A 9,078-nucleotide genomic window follows, 5' to 3' on the forward strand; every position below is an offset into this window, starting at 1 on the left:
TTTGCCCTATTAGAATGTATGTCTTGAACTAAAAGAAATCTATCTAAATAAATGATGTATATTAAAAAAAAAATCCAGCCTTCTCTTCTTAGTGAAGCCATACTCAATCTATTGAATCCAGCGGCTGGTGACATTCCACCTTGTCACTGCCATCCTGGCATCAGAAATGGAACAGAGACGGGCTATTAAAGCGGTTTTAACAAATTCAGAGCAGAAGGTTGTTGGCTGGGGGAAAAAAATTCCACTTATCAAGAGATGTTATTCCTTCAAAGGATGAGAACCTGTTTCTTCATAAGGAGAGTTTGGAGGGAGCTTTTTGTTCTGCGAGGCCAACATCTGGATTTGACTATGTCCATCCTCAAAAGGAGATTTCTCATAATGGACCGGACTCCAAACAGAGCACAAGGACCGGTGCGTTCTCAAAAGGAGACACTTCCTGAGACTCATGAGGGCCCTCGTGTCTCCGCAGCGCCAGCTCTGGAGGTTGGGGGAGGGCTCCGCGCCCTTGACGTCTAACTTTCACGCTGAAAGACTTTCCGTCACCTTCCGCCTCCCCGCCGTACTCCAGGAATCTGGGACCTGAATTCATTTAAAAACACTTGTGGTTTCAGGAGGCTCTTTTTTATTATAAGGCTGCCAAGGAGATCTTACCATGAAAGACCATTTGAGAGACGAGAAAGAAGGAAGCCAGGCCAAGGCCGGCGCGGGCTGTGCAGTGGGTTTGGAAAGGATGCTACGCGGAGCCCGGCCACCTGCGGACCGTGCAGGCGGGTACATGCCCGCTGAGGCGGGTTCGAATTCCGGCCCTGCGGGTCCTTTCCGACGCGACCTTGGGGGAAGTTGTGTAACCTCTGCGCCCCGCGACGCTCTTTCCTGGAGCCCGGAACTGGAACGAAGCCTCTGGAAGTCCTGACATCAGAGGTGACGCGAGTCTTCGCAGGCGATGACTAGGCAAAACCCGTTGCCACTCCCTTTCCCGAGTCCCGGCCGCGTGGCGCGGGCGTATCACCTCCGGCCAGGTGGTTCGGGCTCCTTCAGCAGCTTCTCTACGGCCCCGCACCCCAGAGCCCCCGGGGCCCGCCAGACCCTCCCTGGCTCCTCGGCGACAGCGCCGGGCCTCTGATAACACAGCCCGTGGGCAGGGCTGTGGCGCCCCCTCGTGGTGACCGCAGGGAGGCGGGGCACGAGAACGTCATTGCCGCATCTCAACCAAAGGAAGTCCTTTATGGGGTCCAGCCTCGACCTCTCCTGGGGCCGTTTGAAGCCTGAAAGTCAGGTCATATGGAGTCCAACCGTTCCTTTTCGAGGCTGGGCCGGGCCACCTTGAGACCCAAATGGAAGGGACCACCTGGAGTGGGACCCTGCCAGCATTTCCCTGCCGAAAGGGCCCTTTGAGGAGTCAGGCTAAGGACTGTTGTGCTGGGGGTGCATGAGTGGGGATCTCACCTAGGTGTGGGAAGGACAGAGGGGCCCCCAAAGGAAGGATCGTAGCTTAGGGTTTTTGAGAAAAAAATAAGGACTGGGAGCGGAGCCTGTGCCTGAGGGAGGGTTTTGGTGTATCCCCCAACTCACTGACCTGGTCAGCTTCCCCCGACCTTCTCCTGGGACAGATTTTATCAGTGTTTCAGCAGTATCGGGGAAGGGCCTCAGCGAGCCATTTTTCTTAATAAAGAAAGCAAGAGGGACTCAAGTTAAAGCACCAGGCAGAATGTCTCAATGATGAGAGATGTTGAACCTCAGAAAAGAAAGCAGAGGGGGGACTTTCCCATTGAGACGAGCCCCCAGGTGAATGGGGTGTGGACAAAAGTGAGGCGGCTCCGGAAGCTCCCTGTCTATCCCGAAGGGCCTGTGCCTAGGGTGAGTCCTTGGGGGCCCAGGATGGAAAGACCTCTTGTGAGGTTCTTGGTGGCTCTGGCCCTTGGGGATGGGGTGAACCTGGGCAGGTGAGGATGGGCAGGGGGAGAAATCGAGGTCCAGAGTCATTGCTGCCCCCATCCCGGCCCACTTGGCAAAGTCATCTTCTTTCACCGCTCAGCTTGCCTCTTCTCTGGACAGTTCCTGATGCCCCTGAGAGGTCCCGCTGCCCCCCTGTCCCCCAGGTGCTCCCATCACTCCTGTCCTATGATGGTGGGCTCCAAGGCATCCTGCCCTCTGGGCTGTCGTGCTCCATCCCGGCTCTCTCCTCCAGCACCCAGCATGCTGTCCAGCACATCACCAGTGCTCAGTGAATATGTGATGACTTCAGTTGATTTGGGAAGGGCTCCAGGTCCACCTTGGCTTTAGAATAGATTTGGACAGGGGGAGAGGGAGGCTTGAGTGGTGGTGACCTGGGTTGTCCCTCCTCTCTCTGAACTGCCCTGTTTCAGACTCTGAGTCCCCAGGGAGGGTTACTGCCCCCTCCATTTAGACCCCCTCCTCCCACTGCCTTAGGATCCCAGACTGTCCCTCTCCTCATCCAGCTTGGCCTCTGATTTCCCACGCTGGGCCCATGCCCCCCACGTGGCTGCCCTACTCACCCCGAGCTGCCCCCATGTGTGGCTGCCCCCTTAACCCCTTTGTGTTCTGACACTCCAGGCCAGGCTGTCCCTTTGGGATAGACACTCTCCCCACCCTGCTGGGGCTCTGACACCCTGTGCGAGGCTGCCTCCCCCAACGTGGACCCCTCCTCACCCTGCTGTGACACCTCCCTCCTGTCTGCCGTGGTTCCCCTACCCCCATGCAGATGTCTCCCTTGCTCTGCTGCCCCTGATGGTTTTAGGACTGAATGGTTCCGGAAGGAAGGAAGAGAAGAGGAGGAGCAGAAAGAGTATTTTAACGGTGGAAATTTCTGTGCAAGCAAAACCTTGGAAAGAATATATAAAATAGAGCTACTCTGGTTAAAGAGAGCGAGAAGGGGGAAGCGGGGAGGAGGGGAAGGGGAGGGGGGAGGAGGGGAAAGGGGAGGGGGGAGGAGGGGAAGGGGAGGGGGCAAGAGTGAGCCTGGAGCCCCACCCACTGGGTCCCACTCTCTCAGAACCGTCATTAAATCCTGCCGGGGGTGGCAAGTGGGAGTAGGGAGGTGCTCCTTGGTGCCACTTTGCAGCCACTAAGATGTCCTCTCTGAGCTTTTCTGAGAAGGCAGCTCCTGCAGTCAGAGGGATGGAGGTTGCTGGCAGCCATTGCTGCTGCCTGGAGGATGGGTCTCTGAGGGGCCAGGGGGCCCTGGGCAGGTGCTGGGGGCCTGTGGGTAGTAGGTCAGGCTCTGCAGGACACAGTGCTGTGAGTTACAGGACTTCTGCGTGCCAAGGCACTGGGCCAGATCGCCCCTTCCCCATTTGTGCCCCTTTGTGACCCTCTCTGTCCCAATCTCTGGTCACCTCCAGGAAGAGAACCTGGAAATTCTGCTTCGGTGGCTGAAGTAGATGTCACTGACCTCCCGATGGTCAAAAGTGAGCAACACTTTACAGTTTATAAAGCAGTTTCACATCCATTCCCTGGTTTGATTTGATCTTTGCAACTGTTGGTAAGGATAGCGCTGTGGCTAATCCCTCCACCCCCAACTGCCTGGAGAGAAGAGGAAGTCGAGCATCAGGAGTTGCGTAAATTGCCCTCAGCGGCGAGAGGAGGCCGGAGTCCCAGACTCCATTTCCAGTGCCTTCCGGGCACCCTTGGCCTTTCCCCAGCCTCTCCCCACCCGGACTCTTCATCTCGCTGATTGAGGTAATGAGCTCCTTTAGCCCGAGCCAAGTGTGAGGTTAGGCCTCCAGGATAGGACTCTGTAGTCAGGCAGAAAACAGGTCAAGGGTCAGGACTTTTTCCCCAGAACCCCGGGGGGCAAGCTCTGAGCCCCCCTCACTGGTGTGGGGGATTTGGAGTAGGATGACCATATAATTAGTCATCCAGATTAGAACACTTTAGAGAATGAAAGGGAGCGCTATTAGTAATGACTCCATGGCTACAGCCGTGAACAGGGAGGTGAGGTCACTATTATGATATCACCTGCCAGCCCTTCTCCACCTCCACAGCCTCGGACCCCCAGACCTGATGCAGAACATCGGCCATTTACTGGGCATTTAGCAGTGCTGGACACTCCGTAGAGCTTGTTGTATTAGATTTCCATGACAACGTGTGGCTGATCCACTTATTGTTCCCATTTTATTAATACAGAGACTGAGGCCCAGAAGACTCTTGCCCAAGAACACACAGCTGGTAAGTGGTGGAGCTGGACTTCTTTGAACCCAGGGAGCCTGGCTTCCCTTGATAGGATTATAATAACATTTTTTTTTTGCAGTACGCGGGCCTCTCACTGTTGTGGCCTCTCCCACTCTCCCATTGCGGAGCACAGGCTCCGGACGTGCAGGCTCAGCAGCCATGGCTCACGGGCCCAGCCGCTCGGCAGCATGTGGGATCTTCCCGGACCGGGGCACGAACCCGCATCCCCTGCATCAGCAGGCGGGTTGTCAACCACTGCGCCACCAGGGAAGCCCTATAATAACATTTTAATGAATTTGTTTGGCCTGCAAGAATTGCCATGGGGGCTTCCCTAGAGGCGCAGTGGTTAAGAATCTGCCTGCCAATATAGGGGACACGGGTTTGAGTCCTGGTCTGAGAAGATCCCACATGCTGTGGAGCAACTAAGCCCACATGCCACAACTACTGAGCTTGCGCTCTAGAGCCCGCGAGCCACAACTACTGAGCCTGTGTACCACAACTACTGAAGCCTGTGCACCTAGAGCCTGTGCTCTGCAACAAGAAAAGCCACTGCAATGAGAAGCCCGTGCACCGCAACGAAGAGCAGCCCCCGCTTGCCGCAACTAGAGAAAGCCTGCATCCAACAATGAAGACCGAACGCAGGCAAAATTAAATAAATTGAAAAAAAAATAAAAAAAGAATTGCCATGGAATGGGGTTTCCCAATCTTTCATCAGATCTCTTCACCCACCCCCGCCGCTCCTCCCACCCCCCAGTCTCTCTTAGCTGTCTTTAGCTCAGGGACATCATTAAAAGGACCTTTGAGTGGTGAGGGGATGTGTAGTTGAGGAAGGGAGCAGGGAGTGGAAGAGTAGCGGCAGGATGAGAGTAGTAAAAGCTACCATTAATTAAACACTTACTGCATACCAGTCTCTGTTTTAAGTGTTTTCAGTGTATTAACCTGTTTAATCCTCACAACACCCCTATGAACCCCAAGTAACATTATGATTCCCATTTTACAGATGAGAAAACTGAGGCCACTTGCCCTCCATTATGCAGCTGGTAAGTGGTAGAGCCAGGGCCACCCAGTTGGCTTCACCATCGTGCAGTTTGTCCTTGAGGAAGAGGATGCTGCTGGCCCAGTGGTGGAGTCCCTCTAGCCTGCTTCCTCTAGGACATAGAACCTGGAAATTCTGCTTTGGTGGCTGAAGCAGATGTCACTGACTTCCTAATGGTACTCCTGAGCCAAGTGAGCAGCACTTTGCAACTTTCAAGGACGAGGGAGTCCACGGTCTGGCCTCTTGGGGGCGCCAGCCAAGGGTGTCCGACTCCCTCTTTCGCTCCGCCATCTCCCTGCAGGGGCGCAGGCGGGCAAAAGTGGAGCCTGATTCCTGCCGCCCTCCGCGGCAGCTCATTTTTCATTCATTTTCTTTAAATGCTTCTTGCTCTGTTTTTAAATCTAATTTTTCAGCTTCTTTTTTTATCTTCACTCAAGTTGCTTTAATGAAACGAAAACGTGTCTGTTTCCCTCTGCTGGAGCTGCCTGGGGAATTTCAACATAAAACAAACAAGTTGGCTTTTAAAATTAAAATTTTATGGGTGGCATTTCCTCATTTAATGGGAGGCACAAAAGGCTGGAGCAAAACCAGTTAACACGGGGTTGGGACTCGGTGTTCAGCAAAATGAAGCAGCAGGAGCACAGTGTGCTGGGAGCCGCTAGCTCCGGGGGGCTGGGCGAGATGCGCAGACAGGCGACGTGGAGGGCGGCGGCCGCCCAGCACCACTGTGCACCCCGGACGGCCCTGCACACGTTTACACGCAGCCCTCACCACCCCATCCCCTGCCCCCAGGACCCCATGCCCAGGTGCCTGTGTGCACACCTGCTCTGTACCTTCAGATGGCAGGCGATTGTGTGGATGAGCAAACAGGGGTAGGGAATGGCTTTGGAGTCCTGGGGTGCTGGACACCGAGTCTGGAGAGGTATCCGTGAAAGAAGCTAAGGTCTCTGCAAAAGCCAGGATTCACTCAGGAATTAACGCCCCCGGTACAGTATGAGTCCCATCCTGTCTTGATCACGGCTGTGCCCCAGGCCTCAGACAGAACCAGGAGTGTGGTAGGCGCTCCACAAACACGCGATGACCCAACGAATGACTTCGTTCGGGGGAACTCAGCAGTGGATCGCTCAGAGTCCTTATCACCAACCATAGGACCCTGTTTTTTTTTTTTTTTTTGGTAGAAATGGTGAAAATGCTACAGGATCCAAGGAGGGAGGGGCAGTCGTGGTGGGATCACCATCAGAGAAGGGCTTTGTGAACCCAGCAAAGGCAGAGTGAAAAGGCAGCCAGCCCAGGGGTCTGGCAGGAGTAAAGGCCTGGAGGTGAGAGGTGGACGTGGCTGAATCTGGCCAGAAAGTACGGTGTGTGCAAGCAGAGGACTCTGGAGAGGTCAGAGGCAGCCAGGTTGTAAAGTGTGGGATGAGGAGCTTCGTTGGACTTTATCTCATGGGCAGTGGAGACCCACGGCAAGTTCCAAAGCAGATTGATATGCTCAGAGGTGGTTTCTGGGAGACTGGTTCTGGAGGCTGGTAGGAGGGAAAGGAAGAGTCCAGCCTGGTTGGGGTGGCATTGGTCCAGGCTGAGCTGAGGGCCTCAGGCTGGGTGGTCAAGGGGATGTGGGACCCTCCTGTGAGCCAGGGAGCCCTGGAGGAGGAGCAAGTTGGGGAAGTGGAGGTATTCAGTGTGTCAACGCCAGCTCACCCGCAGGTGTGGACCAGCCTGTGCTGACGACACAGGAAGTGGATTTCACACTGACATTTACAACCTGATCCTGTAAGTACTGGGCCTGGTGCCACAGCCCTGGGAAAACAGGCCTCATAGCTTCAGAGAAAGGGCCTGGGAGACCTCTTCTGCTTCCTTCATCTCCATCCCGCCCCCACCCCCTAAGTGACTCTTTCTATCCTACAATGGGGCAGATTTCTCCCCATCCCTTCTGCCCTCTGACTCCTGATTCTGCAGAGAGGACCACTCTGGTTACTAGGATCACCAGAGCGGCAATAATACGGGAAAAACCGAGTGTCCCACCTACTCTGAGTTAGGAAATCTAGCTGGTCACCATGACCACCACCAGCAGCCTTAGAGTCTTCCCCAGTCAGGGCTTCAGACCCACAGATGCACTCCTGGACAGAGTCCTGCAGGCCCCAGACAGACCTCCGGCTGGGATGTGGGCAGTGGGAGCTGGGTCCTGGCTCTCTTGGGAGGGTGTCTTTGAGGGAACATCTGAGGTTGGAGGAAGGGGCTTCCTGATACAGGTCTGTGCTCTGATCTGTGCCCATCGAAGGGTCGCATCTGAGGATCCAGGTGAGAGTCTCTTTGAGACCAACTTGAGAAGCCTGAGGTTTATTTGCAAGTATCTTTGAGGCCTGTTTGAAGGTCTAAGGACTGGGTTGGCCTGAGGGCCAGTAGCATGAAACCAATAAAAATGTCCCAAGGCTAAGGCTGATATGACCCTTCTCCCTCCATATAACAGAGTAAATCTGGCCAAGTTTGCAGCGGGTTCTTATGGCCAGGGGGCTGGTGGAGAGGCTGTCTTTCCTTTGGTGATGGATGACGTTTACCCCAAACCACAAAACAGTTGGCCAGAGACCCCGTTCTATCCCAACAACCAGCTGGCTGACCTCGACACATCTGGCAAAGGCAATACACTTCTTGAGGACCACACCACCTGCCCATCTTCCAGGGGAGAGAGACACCATGTGCCCTATCTGAAATGGGTTTTTAAGTATGAATAGTGGTTCACCTGGTGAGCAAGGTGAGAAGGACCATATCGACTGAGTGACACAGGTGAAGACACGGAAATGTGAAACAGTTTTCTGTGAGCCAAGAGAACTACATCGGTTTTCCTGGAGTCGAGAACTTGCAAGAGCTAGCGTACGAGTATCACACAAAATAAACTGAGAGAGAGCTCCTTGCAAACTGTTGAGTGCTACACAACATGAGGCCTTGCTCTTACCACCCATCTCTCTTGTTTATCACGGGAACCGAATGAGTCAGTGTGTGAAGTTGCATTGTAAACTGGAAAGCATGAAAATGTTAATTAATATATTTAGAGAGCAGAGAAATTAAGTGTGAGAATGTGGAGATGGAGTAGACAATTAAAATATCTGCTAATTTCTCTCTTGAATTCACATTTGAGGCAATGTTTGTAAACTGAGAATTATAATTACTTTTCTCCGTCACACCTCTTTTCAGATGAATACGCTGTGAGAGGATTATAGTAGCTATTAAAAACACTGTCAAGTTCCTGGTAGATCAGTTGGGACTCTTTATATAGCAAGTACCAGAAGACCCAGCACACACTGGCTTACCCAGTAAAAGGAAGGTGTAGTTTTTATGTGATGTGAAAGTGCAAAGGTAGCATGAACTTCAAGATGGGTTTGATCCAGCATTTGTTAATCCTGATGCTCAGGCTTGTTTCTCCATGTTGGGTACCAACAGTTCCTAGGCTTCTTCCTCCAAATGCTGGGAGAGAGAGAGGGGCGTCCCTTCAGCCAACCATCCAACAGAGTTCCTGAGCTTCATGTCTGATTGGACTAACTTGGGTCATGTAGATGGGGAATGCCAGGGTCTGTTTGGCATAGGTCTGGATCAAGTGTCCATCCCTAAAACAATCACTGTGGGACACGAGAAGGTAGAATGGACCCCCACCATACCTGGGCACTCAAGCGGACCACGGGGCTTCAGGCGTGCAGACCTGGAGTCATGTTGGTTTCTGCCCTCATTGCTGGTTCAGCGTCTAAACTCTCTCTTCCCTGTATCTCCTCCTTTGCAGGCGTGATACTGGTCCAGGCCTTGTCCCATGGCCCCACATTTATTTTTATTTTGCGGTACGTGGGCCTCTCACTGTTGTGGCC

The 9,078-nt window shown here is 53.5% G+C and overlaps 1 long non-coding RNA gene across 1 annotated transcript; it reads left to right on the forward strand.

Moving 5' to 3' along the window:
- Positions 1-2,959: 2,959 nt before the first annotated feature.
- LOC141276448 (uncharacterized) lies at positions 2,960-8,567 on the forward strand. The gene is made up of 3 exons (XR_012325967.1): positions 2,960-3,699; positions 4,147-4,188; positions 5,192-8,567. It is a non-coding gene; the product is annotated as an uncharacterized lncRNA (long non-coding RNA).
- Positions 8,568-9,078: the final 511 nt, after the last annotated feature.

This window comes from Tursiops truncatus, chromosome 1 (genome assembly GCF_011762595.2).
Source record: "Tursiops truncatus isolate mTurTru1 chromosome 1, mTurTru1.mat.Y, whole genome shotgun sequence".
Classification (NCBI taxonomy): Eukaryota; Metazoa; Chordata; class Mammalia; order Artiodactyla; family Delphinidae; genus Tursiops; species Tursiops truncatus.